Consider the following 19,495-nt stretch of genomic DNA (forward strand, 5'->3'; position numbering starts at 1 on the left):
AAGCTTTTCAGAAATAGGGTTGAGTTTCATGTCAATGATTACAGGGTTGTGTACTCACTGGTTTTTTTTACGTTCATTTGTACTCACTGGTTGAAGCTTTCTATAAAGTTAGTTGAAGCTTTCCATAAAGCGGGATGAAGCCTTTCGGTTCAACAGTTGAAGCTTTCCAGTTCAATGGTTGTAGCTTTTTTATTTCATAATGGTCGAATGAAAATTTCCTCTATTTCGTGACTTGAAACTTTTTCAAATACGTTTTGAAGCTTTCATGTGATCGGTTGTAGCTTTTTTCAGTTGCGTGGGTGGTATGTCGAAGTTTTTTCAAACTACGGTTGAAGTGACCTGCACGGGATTGGGGCTAGCTAGTGTCTGGAACCGAAGGAGGAAGACAAGGAGCGGGGCCACCAACGCGCCAGGCTTGGCGAGAGAAAGGGGTCGGGAGGAAGAAGGCAGAGGAAGAAGAAGATAAGGAGGGGCACGGTGATGTGCGATACGTATGATGGGGTTGAAGGAAATATGCCCTAGAGGCAATAATAAAGTTGTTATTTATATTTCCTTATATCATGATAAATGTTTATTATTCATGCTAGAATTGTATTAACCGGAAACTTAGTACATGTGTGAATACATAGACAAACAGAGTGTCACTAGTATGCCTCTACTTGACTAGCTCGTTGACTCAATGATGGTTATGTTTCCTAACCATAGACATGAGTTGTCATTTGATTAACGGGATCACATCATTAGAGAATGATGTGATTTATTTGACCCATCCATTAGCTTAGCACGATGATCGTTTAGTTTGTTGCTATTGCTTTCTCCATAACTTATACATATTCCTATGACTATGAGATCATGCAACTTCCGAATACCGGAGGGACACTTAGTGTGCTATCTGCTACCTCTTGAGCTTGCGTTGGTTTTCCCTTGAAGAGGAAAGGGTGATGCAGCACAGTAGCGTAAGTATTTCCCTCAGTTTTTGAGAACCAAGGTATCAATCCAATAGGAGACTACACGCAAGTCCCTTGTACCTGCACAAACAAACAAGAACCTCGCAACCAACGCGATAAAAGGGGTTGTCAATCCCTTCACGGTCACTTACGAAAGTGAGATCTGATAAAGATAATAAGATAAATATTTTTGGTATTTTTGTTATATAGATTAGAAAATAAAGATTGCAAAATAGAAATAGCAAGTTGATAGGAAAATAATATGATGGAATATAGACCCGGGGGCCATAGGTTTCACTAGTGGCTTCTCTCAAGATAGCAAATTCTACCGTGTGTGAACAAATTACTGTCGAGCAATTGATAGAAAAGCGCATAGTTATGAGAATATCTAAGCATGATCATGTATATAGGCATCACGTCCGCGACAAGTAGACCGAAATGATTCTGCATCTACTACTATTACTCCACACATCGACCGCTATCCAGCATGCATCTAGAGTATTAAGTTCATAAGAACAGAGTAACGCATTAGGCAAGATGACATGATGTAGAGGGATAAACTCAAGCAATATGATATAAACCCCATCTTTTTATCCTCGATGGCAACAATACAATACGTGCCTTGCTACCCCTGCTGTCACTGGGAAAGGACACCGCAAGATTGAACCCAAAGCTAAGCACTTCTCTCATTGCAAGGAAGATCAATCTAGTAGGCCAAACCAAACTGATAATTCGAAGAAACTTGCAAAGATATTTAAATCATGCATAAAAGATTTCAGAGAAGAATCAAATATTGTTCATAGATAATCTTGATCATAAACCCACAATTCATCGGATCTCGACAAACACACCGCAAAAAGAATTACATCGAATAGATCTCCAAGAGAATCGAGGAGAACTTTGTATTGAGATTCAAAGAGAGAGAGAAGAAGCAATCTAGCTAATAACTATGGACCCGAAGGTCTGTGGTAAACTACTCACACATCATCGGAGAGGCTATGGTGTTGATGTAGAAGCCCTTCGTGATCGATTTCCCCTCCGGCAGAGCGCCAGAAAAGGCCCCAAGATGGGATCTCACGGGTATAGAAGGTTGCGGCGGTGGAAATAGGGTTTCGTGGTGATCTGATGTCTACTACACAACCTTCTTCTTGTAGACGTTGTTGGGCCTCCAAGTGCAGAGGTTTGTAGGACAGTAGCAAATTTCCCTCAAGTGGATGACCTAAGGTTTATCAATCCGTAGGAGGCATAGGATGAAGATGGTCTCTCTCAAGCAACCTTGCAACCAAATAACAAAGAGTCTCTTGTGTTCCCAACACACCCAATACAATGGTAAATTGTATAGGTGCACTAGTTCGGCGAAGAGATGATGATACAAGTGGTATATGGATGATAGATATAGGTTTTTGTAATCTGAAAATATAAAAACAACAAGGTAACTAATGATAAAAGTGAGCACAAACGGTATTGCAATGCGTTGAAACAAGGCCTAGGGTTCATACTTTCACTAGTGCAAGTCCTCTCAACAATAATAACATAATTGGATCACATAACTATCCCTCAACATGCAACAAAGAGTCACTCCAAAGTCACTAATAGTGGAGAACAAACGAAGAGATTATGGTAGGGTACGAAACCACCTCAAAGTTATCCTTTCTGATCGATCTATTCAAGAGTCCGTAGTAAAATAACACAAACCTATTCTTTCCGTTCAATCTATCCTAGAGTTCGTACTAGAATAACACCTTAAGACACAAATCAACCAAAACCCTAATGTCACCTAGATACTCCAATGTCACCTCAAGTATCCGCGGGTATGATTATACGATATGCATCACACAATCTCATATTCATCTATTCAAACCAACACAAAGTACTTCAAAGAGTGCCCCAAAGTTTCTACCAGAGAGTCAAGACAAAAACGTGTGCCAACCCCTATGCATAGGTTCATGGGCGGAACCCGCAAGTTGATCACCAAAACATACATCAAGTGAATCAATAGAATAACCCATTGTCACCACGGTTATCCCACGCAAGACATACATCAAGTGTTCTCAAATTCTTAAAGACTCAATCCGATAAGATAACTTCAAAGGGAAAACTCAATCCATTATAAGAGAGTAGAGGGGGAGAAACATCATAAGATCCAACTATAATAGCAAAGCTCGCGATACATCAAGATCGTATCACCTCAAGAACACGAGAGAGAGAAAGAGAGATCAAACACATAGCTACTGGTACATACCCTCAGCCCCGAGGGAGAACTACTCCCTCCTCGTCATGGAGAGCACCGGGATGATGAAGATGGCCACCGGAGAGGGATTTCCCCCTCCGGCAGGGTGCCGGAACAAGTCTAGATTGGCTTTCGGTGGCTACGGAGGCTTCTGGCGGTGGAATTCCCGATCTATTATGCTCCCCGAAGTTTTTAGGGTATGTGGGTATATATGGGAGGAAGAAGTACGTCGGTGGACCTCCGGGCTGTCCACGAGGCAAGGGGCGCGCCCAGGGGTGGGCGTGCCCCCACCCTCGTGGGCAGCCTGGGACTCTCCTGGTCCATCTCCGATACTCCGTGGGCTTCTTCTGGTCCAAAAATAAGTTCCGTGAAGTTTCAGGTCAATTGGACTTCGTTTGATTTTCCTTTTCTGTGATACTCTAAAACAAGGAAAAAACAGAAATTGGCAATGGGCTCCGGGTTAATAGGTTAGTCCCAAAATAATATAAAAATGTATAATAAAGCCCATAAACATCCAAAACAGATAATATAATAGCATGGAACAATCAAAAATTATAGATACGTTGGAGACGTATCAGCATCCCCAAGCTTAATTCCTGCTCGTCCTCGAGTAGGTAAATGATAAAAACCGAATTTTTGATGTGGAATGCTACCTAACATATTTATCCATGTAGTTCTCTTTATTGTGTCAAGAATATTCAGATCCATAAGATTCAAGACAAAAGTTTAATATTGACATAAAAATAATAATACTTCAAGCATACTAACTAAGCAATTATGTCTTCTCAAAATAACATGGCCAAAGAAAGTTATCCCTACAAAATCATATAGTCTGACTATGCTCCATCTTCACCACACAACATATTTAAATCATGCACAACCCCGATGACAAGCCAAGCAATTGTTTCATACTTTTGATGTTCTCAAACTTTTTCAATCTTCACGCAATACATGAGCGTGAGCCATGGACATAGCACTATAGGTGGAATAGAATGGTGGTTGTGGAGAAGACAAAAAGGAGAAGATAGTCTCACATCGACTAGGCGTATCAACGGGCTATGGAGATGCCCATCAATAGATATCAATGTGAGTGAGTAGGGATTGCCATGCAACGGATGCACTAGAGCTATAAATGTATGAAAGCTCAACAAAAGAAACTAAGTGGGTGTGCATCCAACTTGCTTGCTCACGAAGACCTAGGGCACTTGAGGAGGCCCATTGTTGGAATATACAAGCCAAGTTCTATAATGAAAATTTCCCACTAGTATATGAAAGTGACAAAACAAGAGACTCTCTATCATGAAGATCATGGTGCTACTTTGAAGCACAAGTGTGGAAAAAAGGATAGTAGCATTGTCCCTTTTATTTTTTATTTTTTATTTTTTATCTGGCCTTTCCTTTTTTGCCTTTCTTTTTTTTGCCCTTTTTTTGGGACAATGCTCTATTAATGATGATCATCACACTTCTATTTATTCACAACTCTATGATTACAACTCGATACTAGAACAAAGTATGACTCTATATGAATGCCTCCGGCGGTGTACCGGGATGTGCAATGACTCATGAGTGACATGTATGAAATAATTATGAACGGTGGCTTTGCCACAAATACGATGTCAACTACATGATCATGCATAGCAATATGACAATGATGGAGCGTGCCATAATAACGGAACGGTGGAAAGTTGCATGGCAATATATCTCAGAATGGCTATGGAAATGCCATAATAGGTAGGTATGGTGGTTGTTTTGAGGAAGATATATGGTGGGTTTATGGTACCGGCGAAAGCTGCGCAGTACTAGAGAGGCTAGCAATGGTGGAAGGGTGAGAGTGCGTATAATCCATGGACTCAACATTAGTCATAAAGAACTCACATACTTATTGCAAAAATCTATTAGTTATCGAAACAAAGTACTACGCGCATGCTCCTAGGGGGATAGATTGGTAGGAATAGACCATCGCTCGTCCCTGACCGCCACTCATAAGGAAGACAATCAATAAATAAATCATGCTCCAACTTCATCACATAACGGTTCACCTTACGTGCATGCTACGGGAATCACAAACTTCAACACAAGTATATCACAAATTCACAACTACTCAACTAGCATGACTCTAATATCACCATCTCCATATCTCGAAACAATCATCAAGTATCAAACTTCTCATAGTATTCAATGCACTTTATATGAAAGTTTTTATTATATCCCTCTTGGATGCCCATCATATTAGGACTAGTTTCATAACCAAAGCAAACTACCATGCTGTTCTAAAGACTCTCAAAATGATATAAGTGAAGCATGAGAGTTCATCTATTTCTATAAAATAAAACCACCACCATGCTCTAAAAAGATATAAGTGAAGCACTAGAGCAACAACAAACTACTCCGAAAGATATAAGTGAAGATCAATGATTAGTCGAATAATTATGCAACTATATGAAGACTCTCTAACATTTAAGAATTTCAGATCTTGGTATTTTATTCAATCAGCAAGCAAATCCTAACAAAGTAAATTGACGCTCCAAGCAAAATACATATCATGTGGTGAATAAAAATATAGCTCCAAGTAAAGTTACCGATGAACGAAGACGAAAGAGGGGATGCCATCCGGGGCATCCGCAAGCTTAGGCTCTTGGTTGTCCTTGAATATCACCTTGCGGTGCCTTGGGCATCCCCAAGCTTAGGCTCTTGCCACTCCTTATTCCATAATCCATCGAATCTTTACCCAAAACTTGAAAACTTCACAACACAAAACTTAACGGAAAACTCGTAAGCTCTGTTAGCGAAAGAAAATAAAACACCACTTCAAAGTACTGTAATGAACTCATTCTTTATTTATATTGGTGTTAAACCTACTGTATTCCAACTTCTCTATGGTTTATAAACTCTTTTACTAGCCATAGATTCATTAAAATAAGCAAACAACACACGAAAAACAGAATCTGTCAAAAACAGAACAGTCTGTAGTAATCTGTAACTAACGCAAACTTCTGGAACCCCAAAAATTCTAAAGTAAATAACTGGACGTGAGGAATTTATCTATTAATCATTTGCAAAAATAATTAACTAAATAGCACTCTCAAATAAAAAATGGCAGCAATTCTCGTGAGCGCTAAAGTTTCTATTTTTTACAGCAAGATCAACAAGACTTTCCCCAAGTCTTTTCAACGGTTCTACTTGGCACAAACACTAAATTAAAACATAAAAACTCAATCATAACAGAGGCTAGATAAATTATTTATTGCTAAACAGGAGCAAAAATCAAGGAACAAAAATAAAGTTGGGTTGCCTCCCAACAAGCGCTATCGTTTAACGCCCCTAGCTAGGCATGATGATTTCAACGATGCTCACATAAAAGATAAGAATTGTAACATAAAGAGAGCATCTTGAAGAATATGACTAGCACATTTAAGTCTAACCCACTTCCTATGCATAGGTATTTTGTGAGCAAACAACTTATGGGAACAATAATCAAGTAGCATAGGAAGGCAAAACAAGCATAACTTTAAAACTTTAAGCACATAGAGAGGGAACTTGATATTATTGCAATTCCTACAAGCATATATCCCTCCCTCATAATAATTTTCATTAGCATCATGAATGAATTCAACAATATAACTATCACATAAAGCATTATTTTCATGATCTACAAGCATAGAAATTTTATTACTCTCCACGCAAGCAAAATTCTTCTCATGAATAATAGTGGGAGCAAACTCAACAAAATAATTATCATGTGAGGCATAATCCAATTGAAAACTAAAATCATGATGACAAGTTTCATGGATATCATTATTATTAATAGCATACAAGTCATCACAATAATCATCATAGATAGCAACTTTGTTCTCATAGTCAATTGGAACCTCTTCCGGAATAGTGGATTCATCACAAAATAAAGTCATGACCTCTCCAAATCCACTTTCATCAATATAATCATCATAAATAGGAGGCATGCTTTCATCATAATAAATTTGCTCATCAAAACTTGGGGGACAAAAAAAATCATCTTCATCAAACATAGCTTCCCCAAGCTTGTGGCTTTGCATATCATTAGCATCATGGATATTCAAGGAATTCATACTAACAACATTGCAATCATGCTCATCATTCAAAGATTTAGTGCCAAACATTTTAATGCATTCTTCTTCTAACACTTCGGCACAATTTTGCTTTCCATCATACTCACGAAAGATATTAAAAAGATGAAGCGTATGAGGCAAACTCAATTCCATATTTTTTTGTAGTTTTCTTTTATAAACTAAACTAGTGCTAAAACAAGAAACAAAAAGATTCGATTGCAAGACCTAAAGATATACCTTCAAGCGCTAACCTCCCCGGCAACGGCACCAAAAAAGAGCTTGATGTCTACTACACAACCTTCTTCTTGTAGACGTTGTTGGGCCTCCAAGTGCAGAGGTTTGTAGGACAGTAGCAAATTTCCCTCAAGTGGATGACCTAAGGTTTATCAATCTGTAGGAGGCGTAGGATGAAGATGGTCTCTCTCAAGCAACCCTGCAACCAAATAACAAAGAGTATGTTGTGTCCCCAACATACCAAATACAATGGTAAATTATATAGGTGCACTAGTTCGGCGAAGAGATGATGATACAAGTGGTATATGGATGATAGATATAGGTTTTTGTAATCTGAAAATATAAAAACAGCAAGGTAAATAATGATAAAAGTGAGCACAAACGGTATTGCAATGCGTCGAAACAAGGCCTAGGGTTCATACTTTCACTAGTGCAAGTCCTCTCAACAATAATAACATAATTGGATCACATAACTATGCCTCAACACGCAACAAAGAGTCACTCCAAAGTCACTAATAGCGGAGAACAAACGAAGAGATTGTGGTAGGGTACGAAACCACCTCAAAGTTATCCTTTCTGATCGATCTATTCAAGAGTCCGTAGTAAAATAACACGAACCTATTCTTTCTGTTCAATCTATCCTAGAGTTCGTACTAGAATAACACCTTAAGACACAAATCAACCAAAACTCTATGTCACCTAGATACTCCAATGTCACCTCAAGTATCCGCGGGTATGATTATACGATATGCATCACACAATCTCAGATTCATCTATTCAAACCAACACAAAGTACTTCAAAGAGTGCCCCAAAGTTTCTACCGGAGAGTCAAGACAAAAACGTGTGCCAACCCCTATGCATAGGTTCATGGGCGGAACCCGCAAGTTGATCACCAAAACATACATAAAGTGAATCAATAGAATAACCCATTGTCACCACAGTTATCCCATGCAAGACATACATCAAGTGTTCTCAAATCCTTAAAGACTCAATCCTATAAGATAACTTCAAAGGGAAAACTCAATCCATTATAAGAGAGTAGAGGGGGAGAAACATCATAAGATCCAACTATAATAGCAAAGCTCGCGATACATCAAGATCGTACCACCTCAAGAACACGAGAGAGAGAGAGAGGTCAAACACATAGCTACTGGTACATACCCTCAGCCCCGAGGGAGAACTACTCCCTCCTCGTCATGGAGAGCACCGGGATGATGAAGATGGCCACCGGAGAGGGATTTCCCCCTCCGACAGGGTGCCAGAACGGGTCTAGATTGGCTTTTGGTGGCTACGGAGGCTTCTGGCGGCAGAATTCCCGATCTATTGTGCTCCCCGAAGTTTTTAGGGTATATGGGTATATATGGGAGGAAGAAGTACGTCGGTGGACGTCCGGGCTGTCCACGAGGCAGGGGGCGCGCCCAGGGGGTGGGCGCGCTCCCACCCTCGTGGGCAGCCCGGGACTCTCCTGGTCCATCTCCGATACTCCGTGGGCTTCTTCTGGTCCAAAAATAAGTTCCGTGAAGTTTCAGGTTAATTGGACTCCGTTGATTTTCCTTTTCTGCGATACTCTAAAACAAGGAAAAAACAGAAACTGGCACTGGGCTTTGGGTTAATAGGTTAGTACCAAAAAATATAAAAGTGTATAATAAAACCCATAAACATCCAAAACAGATAATATAATAGCATGGAACAATAAAAAATTATAGATACATTGGAGACGTGTGTTTTCGGGGTATATGGGTATAAATAGGAGGAAGAAGTACGTCGGTGGAGCTGCGAGGGGCCCATGAGGGTGGGGGCACGCCTCCCTGCCTCGTGGCCTCCTCACTTCTTTCTTGATGTCCACTCCAAGTCTCCTGGATCACGTTTGTTCCAAAAATAACTATCCCGAAGGTTTCATTCCGTTTGATATTCCTTTTCTGCAAAATACTGAAATAGACAAAAAAACAACAATTTGCACTAGGCCTTTGGTTAGTAGGTTAGTCCCAAAAATAATATAAAAAGGTATATTAAAGCCCATTAAACATCCAAAACAGATAATATAATAGCATGGAACAATAAAAAATTATAGATACGTTGGAGACGTATCAAGCATCCCCAAGCTTAATTCCTGCTCGTCTTCAAGTAGGTAAATGATAAAAACGGAATTTTTGATGTGGAATGCTACCTAGCATAATTCTCAATGTAATTTTCTTTATTGTGGCATGAATGTTCAGATCTGAAAGATTCAAGACAAAAGTTTAATATTGACATAAAAATAATAATACTTCAAGCATACTAGCAAAGCAATCATGTCTTCTCAAAATAACATGGACAAAGAGAGTTATCCCTACAAAATCATATAGTCTGGCTATGCTCCATCTTCATCACACAAAATATTTAAATCATGCACAACCCTGATGACAAGCCAAGCAAGTGTTTCATACTTTTGATGTTCTCAAACTTTTTCAATCTTCACGGAATACATGAGCGTGAGCCATGGATATAGCACTATAGGTGGAATAGAATGGTGGTTGTGGAGAAGACAAAAAGGGGAAGATAGTCTCACATCAACTAGGCATGTCAACGGGCTATGGAGATGCCCATCAATAGATATCAATGTGAGTGAGTAGGGATTGCCATGCAACAGATGCACTAGAGCTATAAGTGTATGAAAGCTCAACAAAAGAACTAAGTGGGTGTGCATCCAACTTGCTTGCTCATGAAGACCTAGGGCATTTTGAGGAAGCCCATCATTGGAACATACAAGCCAAGTTCTATAATATAAAATTCCCACTAGTATATGAAAGTGACAACATAGGAGACTCTCTATCATGAAGATCATGGTGCTACTTTGAAGCACAAGTGTGGTAAAAGGATAGTAACATTGTTCCTTCTCTCTTTTTCTCTCATTTTTTTCTTTTTTGGGGCATTTTCTCTTTTTGGCCTCTTTTTTCTCTTTTTTTCTTTCTTTTCGTCCGGAGTCTCATCCCGACTTGTGGGGGAATCATAGTCTCCATCATCCTTTCCTCACATGGGACAATGCTCTAATAATGATGATCATCACACTTTTATTTACTTACAACTCGAAAAATTACAACTCGATACTTAGAACAAAATATGACTCTATGTGAATGCCTCCGGCGGTGTACCGGGATGTGCAATGACTCATGAGTGACATGTATGAAAGAATTATAAAGGTGGCTTTGCCACAAATACGATGTCAACTACATGATCATGCAAAGCAATATGACAATGATGAAGTGTGTCATAACAAACGGAACGGTGGAAAGTTGCATGGCAATATATCTCGGAATGGCTATGGAAATGCCATAATAGGTAGGTACGGTGGTTGTTTTGAGGAAGATATATGGTGGGTTTATGGTACCGGCGAAAGCTGCGCAGTACTAGAGAGGCTAGCAATGGTGGAAGGGTGAGAGTGCGTATAATCCATGGACTCAACATTAGTCATAAAGAACTCACATACTTATTGCAAAAATCTATTAGTTATCGAAACAAATTACTATGCGCATGCTCCTAGGGGGATAGATTGGTAGGAATAGACCATCGCTCGTCCCCGACCGCCACTCATAAGGAAGACAATCAATAAATAAATCATGCTCCGACTTCTTCACATAGCGGTTCACCATGCGTGCATGCTATGGGAATCACAAACTTTAGAACAATTATTTCTCAAATTCACAGATACTCAACTAGCATGACTCTAACATCACCATCTTCATATCTCAAAACAATCATCAAGTATCAAACTTCTCATAGTATTCAATGCACTGTTCATGGTAGTTTTTATTATACCCATCTTGGATGCCTATTATATTAGGACTAATTTTATAGCCAAAGCAAATTACCATGCTGTTCTAAAGGACTCTCAAAATTATAAAAGTGAATCATGAGAGATCAATAATTTCTATAAAATAGAACCACCACCGTGCTCTTAAAGATATAAGTGAAGCACTAGAGCAAAATTATCTAGCTCAAAAGATATAAGTGAAGCACATAGAGTATTCTAGTAAATTCCGATTCATGTGTGTCTCTCCAAAATGTGTGTATAGCAAGGATTATTATGGTAAACTAAAAAGCAAAGACTCAAATCATACAAGACGCTCCAAGCAAAACACATATCATGTGGTGAATAAAAATATAGCATCAAGTAAAGTTACCGATGGACGAAGACGAAAGAGGGGATGCCTTCCGGGGCATCCCCAAGCTTAGGCTTTTGGTTGTCCTTGAATTTTACCTTGGGGTGCCTTGGGAATCCCCAATCTTAGGCTCTTGCCACTCCTTATTCCAAAATCCATCAAATCTTTACCCAAAACTTGAAAACTTCACAACACAAAACTCAACAGAAAATCTCATGAGCTCCGTTAGTATAAGAAAACAAACCACCACTTCAAGGTACTGTAATGAACTCATTATTTATTTATATTGGTGTTAAACCTACTACATTCCAACTTCTCTATGGTTCATACCCCCCGATACTAGCCATAGGTTCATCAAAATAAGCAAACAACACACGAAAAACATAATCTGTCAAAAACAGAACAAACTGTAGTAAGCTGTAGGTTTCGAATACTTCTGTAACCCCAAAAATTCTGAAATAAATTGGTGGATGTGAGGAATTTGTCTATTAATCATATGCAAAAAGAATCAACCTAATCTCACTCTCCAGTAAAAAATGGCAGCAAATCTCGTGAGCACTAAAGTTTCTGTTTTTTTACAGCAAGATCACATAAACTTCCCCCAAATCTTCCCAAAGGTTCTACTTGGCTCTAACACTAATTAAAAGCATAAAACCACATATAAATAGAAGCTAGATGAATTATTTATTACTCAATAGAACCAAAAAGTAAGAAACAAAAATAAAATTGGGTTGCCTCCCAACAAGCGCTATCGCTTAACGCCCCTAGCTAGGCATAAAAACAAGAATAGATCTAGGTATTGTCATCTTTGGTATGCAATCCATAAGTGGCTCTCATAATAGATTCATAAGGTAATTTAATTTTCTTTCTAGTAAAGTGTTCCATGCCTTTCCTTAATGGAAATTGGAATCTAATGTTTCCTTCTTTCATATCAATAATTGCACCAATCGTTCTTAGGAAGGGTCTACCAAGAATAATAGGACATGTAGGATTGCAATCTATATCAAGAACAATGAAATCTATGGGAACATAATTCCTATTTGAAATAATAAGAACATCATTAATCCTTCCCATAGGTTTCTTAATGGTGGAATCCGCAAGATGCAAATTTAAAGAACAATCATCAAATTCACGGAAACCTAACACATCACACAAAGTTTTTGGAATCGTGGAAACACTAGCACCCAAATCAAATAAAGCAAAGCATTCATGATCTTTAATTTTAATTTTAATAGTAGGTTCCCACTCATCATAAATTTTTCTAGGGATATAAACTTCTAATTCAAGCTTTTCTTCATAAGATTACATTAAAGCATCAACGATATGTTTGGTAAAAGCTTTATTTTGATCATAAGCATGAGGAGAATTTAGCATGGATTGCAACAAGGAAATACAATCTATCAAAGAGCAATTATCATAATTAAATTCATTGAAATCCAAAATAGTGGGTTTATTAATATGTAAAGTTTTGACCTCTTCAATCCCACTTTTATTAATTTTTGCATCAAGATCTAAAAACTCCGAATCATTGGGACGCCATTTGGCTAAAGTTGACTCATCTCCAGTCCCATCATTATCAAGATTCATATTGCAAAACAGAGATTTAATAGGGGACACATCAATCACTTTTAGATCTTCATCCTTATTATCATGAAAACTGGAAGAACACACTTTTATAAAAGCAATCTTTTTTAGCACGCATCCTAGCGGTTCTTTCTTTGCACTCATCAATGGAAATTCTCATGGATTTGAGAGACTCATTGATATCATGCTTAGGTGGAATAGATCTAAGTTTCAAAGAATCAACATCAAGAGAAATTCTATCCACGTTCCTAGCCAACTCATCAATCTTAGGCAATTTTTCTTCAAGCAAAGCATTGAAATTCTTTTGCGAAATCATAAATTCTTTAACACTAGTCTCAAATTCAGAGGGCATCTTATTAAAATTTCCATAAGAGTTGTTGTAGGAATTACCACAATTATTAGAGGAATTACTAGAAAACGGCCTAGGATTAAAGTTTCCTCTATAAGCGTTGTTACCAAAATTGTTCCTACCAACAAAATTCACATCCATATATTCATTATTATTCTCAATCAAAGTAGACAAAGGCATATCATTAGGATCAGAAGAAACACTCTTATTAGCAAACAATTTCATAAGTTCATCCATCTTTCCACTCAAAACATTAATTTATTCTATAGCATGAACCTTTACTAGTAGATCTTTCGGTGTGCCATTGAGAATAATTAACCATAATATTATCTAGGAGTTTAGTAGCTTCTCCTAAAGTGATTTCCATAAAAGTGCCTCCCGCGGTCGAATCTACAAGATTTCTAGAAGCAAAATTCAATCCAGCATAAAAAAATTGTATGATCATCCATAAGTTTAATCCATGAGTAGGGCAATTACGTATCATTAATTTCATCCTGTGCCAAGCTTGTGCAACATGCTCATGATCAAGTTGCTTAAAATTCATGATATCGTTTCTAAGAGAGATGATCTTAGCGGGAGGAAAATACTTAGAGATAAAAGCATCTTTGCACTTATTCCATGAATCAATACTATTTTTAGGCAAAGATGAAAACCAAGTTTTAGCACGATCTCTAAGCAAAAATGAAAATAGATTCAATTTAGCAATATCATTATCCACATCTTTCTTCTTTTGCATATCACACAAATCAACAAAAGTGTTTAGATGGGTAGCGGCATCTTCACTAGGAAGGCCAGAAAACGGATCTTTCATGACAAGATTCAGCAAAACAATATTAATTTCACAAGATTCTGCATCGGTAAGAGGAGCAATCAGAGTGCTAATAAAATCATTATTGTTGGTACTGGAGAAATCACACAATTTAGTATTATCTTGAGCCATCGTGACAAACAATCAATCCAACACACAAGCAAACAAGAAGCAAGCAAAAAGAGACAGGCGGAAAAGAGGCGGACTAAAAAGAAGGCGAATAAAACGGCAAGGGTGAAGTGGGGGAGAGGAAAACGAGAGACAAATGGCAAATAATGTAATGCGAGGGATAAGAGTTTGTGATGGGTACTTGGTATGTCTTGACTTATGCGTAGATCTCCCCGACAACGGTGCCAGAAATGGCTTGTTGATGGGAGATCAAATCTTGACTTGACTTGGTGCAACCTCCCCGGCAACGGTGCCAGAAATCCTTCTTGCTACCTCTTGAGCTTGCGTTGGTTTTCCCTTGAAGAGGAAAGGGTGATGCAGCACAATAGGGAAGTATTTCCCTCAGTTTTGAGAAGCAAGGTATCAATCCAGTAGGATACTACACGCAAGTCCCTCGTACCTGCACAAACAAACAAGAACCTCGCAACCAATGCGCTAAAGGGGTTGTCAATCCCTTCACGGTCACTTACGAAAGTGAGATCTGATAAGGATAATAAGATAAATATTTTTGGTATTTTTGTTGTATAGATTGGAAAATAAAGATTGCAAAATAGAAATAGCAAGTTGATAGGAAAATAATATAATGGAAGGTAGACCCGGGGGCCATAGGTTTCACTAGTGGCTTCTCTCAAGATAGCAAATCTACGGTGGGTGAACAAATTATTGTCGAGCAATTGATACAAAAGCCCATAGTTATGAGAATATCTAGGCATGATCATGTATATAGGCATCACATCCACGACAAGTAGACCGAAACGACTCTACATCTACTACTATTACTCCACACATTGACCGCTATACAACATGCATCTAGAGTATTAAGTTCATAAGGACAGAGTAACGCATTAGGCAATATGACATGATGTAGAGGGATAAACTCAAGCAATATGATATAAACCCCATCTTTTTATCCTCGATGGCAACAATACAATACGTGCCTTGCTGCCCCTGCTGTCACTGGGAAAGGACACCGCAAGATTGAACCCAAAGCTAAGCACTTCTCCCATTGCAAGAAAGATCAATCTAGTAGGCCAAACCAAACTGATAATTCGAAGAGACTTGCAAAGATATTTAAATCATGCATAAAAGATTTCATAGAAGAATCAAATATTGTTCATAGATAATCTTGATCATAAACCCACAATTCATCGGATCTCGACAAACACACCGCAAAAAGAATTACATTGAATAGATCTCCAAGAGAATCGAGGAGAACTTTTTATTGAGATCCAAAGAGAGAGAAGAAGCCATCTAGCTAATAACTATGGACCCGAAGGTCTGTGCTAAACTACTCACACATCATCGGAGAGGCTATGGTGTTGATGTAGAAGCCCTCCGTGATCGATTCCCCCTCCGGCAGAGCGCCGGAAAAGGCCCCAAGATGGGATCTCACGGGTACAGAAGGTTGCGGCGATGGAAATAGGGTTTCGTGGTGCTCCTGGATGTTTTCGGGGTATATGGGTATACATAGGAGGAAGAAGTACGTCGGTGGAGTTGCGAGGGGCCCACGAGGGTGGGGGGCACGCCTCCTGCCTCGTGGCCTCCTCGCTTCCTTCTTGACGTCCACTCCAAGTCTCCTGGATCACGTTTGTTCCAAAAATAACTCTCCTGAAGGTTTCATTCCGTTTGGATTCCGTTTGATATTCCTTTTCTGCGAAACACTAAAATAGGCAAAAAAACATCAATTTGCACTGGGCCTTTGGTTAGTAGGTTAGTCCCAAAAATATTATACAAAGGTATATTAAAGCCCATTAAACATCCAAAACAGATAATATAATAGCATGGAACAATCAAAAATTATAGATACGTTGGAGACGTATCACTATCAAACGTCAAAACATAACTGGGTGACTATAAAGATGCTCTACAGGTGTCTCCGATGGTGTTTGTTGAGTTGGGATAGATCGAGATTAGGAATTGTCACTCCGAGTATCGGAGAGGTATCTCTGGGCCCTCTCGGTAATGCACATCACTATAAGCCTTGCAAGCAATGTGACTAATGAGTTATTTATAGGATGATGCATTACAGAACGAGTAAAGAGACTTGCCGGTAACGAGATTGAACTAGGAATTGAGATACCGACGATCGAATCTCGGGCAAGTAACATACCGATGACAAAGGGAACAACGTATTTTGTTGTGCGGTTTGACCGATGAAGATCTTCGTAGAATATGTAGGAACCAATATGAGCATCTAGGTTCCGCTATTGGCTATTGACCGGAGATGAGTCTCGGTCATGTCTACATAGTTCTCGAACCCGTAGGGTCCGCACGCTTAACGTTCGGTGATGATCGTTATTACGAGTTTATGTGTTTTGATGTACCGAAGGTAGTTCGGAGTCCCGGATATGATCACAGACATGACGAGGAGTCTCTAAATGGTCGTGACATAAAGATCGATATATTGGACGGTTATATTCGGACACCGGAAGTGTTCCGGCTGATTTCGGAGAAAACCGGAGTGCCGGAGGGGTTACCGGAACCCCCCGGGGAACTAATGGGCCACATGGGCCTTAGTGGAGAGAGAGAGGGCCGACTAGGGCAGGCCGCACGCCCCCTCCCCCTCTAGTCCGAATTGGACTAGGGAAGGGGGGTGGAGCCCCCTTTCCTTCTCCCTCTCCTCCTTCGTTTCCCCCTCCTAGTAGGACTAGGAAAAGGGGAGTCCTACTCCTACTAGGAGGAGGACTCCTCCTCTCCTGGCGCGCCCCAAGGGTCGGCTGGCCTCCCCCCTTGTTCCTTTATATATGAGGGCAGGGGCACCCTAGAACACACAAGTTGATCATTGATCTCTTAGCCGTGTGCGGTGCCCCTCCACCATAATCCACCTCGGTCATATCATCGTAGTGCTTAGGCAAAGCCCTGCGCTGGTAGCTTCATCATCACCGTCATCATGCCGTCATGCTGACGAAGCTCTCCCTCGACACTCAACTGGATCAAGAGTTCATGGGACGTCACGGAGCCGAACGTGTGCAAATCGCGGAGGTGCCGTACTTTCCGTACTAGGATCGGTCGGATCGTGAAGACATACGACTACATCAACCGCGTTGTCAATTGTCATAACGCTTCTACTTATGGTCTATGAGGGTACGTGGACAACACTCTTCCCCTCTCCTTGCTATGCATCACCATGACAGATCTTGCGTGTGCGTAGGATTTTTTTTGAAATTAATGCGTTTCCCAACAGTGGCATCCGAGCCAGGTCTATGCGTAGATGTTATATGCATGAATTGAACACAAAGGACTCGTGGGCGTGGCTATATACATATTGCTTGCCGTCACTAGTTGATTCTTGATTCAACGGTATTGTTGGATGAAGCAGCCTAGATCGACATTACGCGTACGCTTACGCGAGACTGGTTCTATTGACGTGCTTCGCACACATGTGGCTGGTGGGTGTCAGTTTCTCCAACTTTAGTTGAATCGGATTCAATGAACATGGTTCTTTCTGAAGATCAAAAAGCAATCACTATACCGCGTTGTGGTTTTTGATGCATAGGTAAGAACGGTTCTTGCTCAGCCTGTAGCAGCCACGTAAAACTTGCAACAACAAAGTAGAGGACGTCTAACTTGTTTTTGCAGGGCATGTTGTGATGTGATATGGTCAAGACATGATGCTAAATTTTATTGTATGAGATGATCATGTTTTGTAACACAGTTATCGGCAACTGGCAGGAGCCATATGATTGTCGCTTTATTGTATGAAATGCAATCGCCATGTAATTGCTTTACTTTATCACTAAGCGGTAGCGATAGTCGTAGAAGCAATAGTTAGCACTACAAAAAAAGTACACTTCCGTGATGATACGTGTTTGTCATAGTAGGTCACATTTTCTGTCATGCATGTACATCCATGACAAATTTATGACAGAATCAAGATAGTCATACCTGTGCTGTCGTAGAAGTGTTCCATGACATTACCAAAATTATCATCACGGAAGTGTCCACTTCCATGACGATAAATCGTGCGCAGAAGTGCTTTCGTCAAGGGTGACCGACATGTGGCATCCACCGTAACGGAACGCTGTTAAGCTACCGGGTCCAGTTTTGGATCCGATAACCCGTTAACAACCCCGACCAATGGGGATTTTCCATGTGTAAAATCATCATTGGCTGGAGGAAACACGTGTCGGCTCACCGTTGGGACAGATGTCATCCACTCATTGGACCCAAAGCGCCTATGATATGTCGACACATGGCATGGCCCAACAGAGGCCCATTCTTATGAAAAGGATGGCCCATTTGACTTGGTCAAAAGGTGGCAGGCCGGCCCACGGCAAGCCTGTTAACGGCCTGTTCGCATATAGCCCATTTACAGCCCGCTAACCCAGGGCCCGTTTACGGCCTATCCGAATTAGGCCTAGTAGCGTCATCTGGGCCGTCCAATATAATTCCACCCCGTTTTAACTTCCGGCCCATGTATGTCCCATGACGTCTTTTGGCCCATATGAGGCCCTTAGTAACCCTCGGCCCATTAACGACCCGTGGTAAACTGGCCTGTAATGAATAGTGTATCACTTTATACCCATTAACGGCCCATTATTCCATTGGGCCGTTTCCAGCCCACGTTATGTTTCGGCCTTCTCAGGGCCTATTTATTCTTGGGCTCATTTCCAGCATTCAGTTACTTACGGCCCGTTATTGTCATTTTCTGCTTGTGGGCCAAATTCAGCCCGTGCTTATAGTTGGCCCGTTTGTGGCCCGCTAATACGTTGGGCCGTTTTCATACCGTCATCAAATACAGCCGATTAACGACGGCCCATTATGGTTGGCCCATGAACAGACGATTCCAACTCTAGCCCATTTACGGCCATAAAGCGGTATGTTATTGGCCCATGTTTGGGCAATCGATCATACGGCCCGTATAAGGCCCATTGATGATACGGCCCATAGAAGGCCCATTGATGATACGGCCCGTAGAAGGCCCATTGTTTCTACGCCCCGTAGAAGGCC

Source organism: Triticum urartu, chromosome 7 (genome assembly GCF_003073215.2).
Source record: "Triticum urartu cultivar G1812 chromosome 7, Tu2.1, whole genome shotgun sequence".
NCBI classification, from domain to species: Eukaryota; Viridiplantae; Streptophyta; class Magnoliopsida; order Poales; family Poaceae; genus Triticum; species Triticum urartu.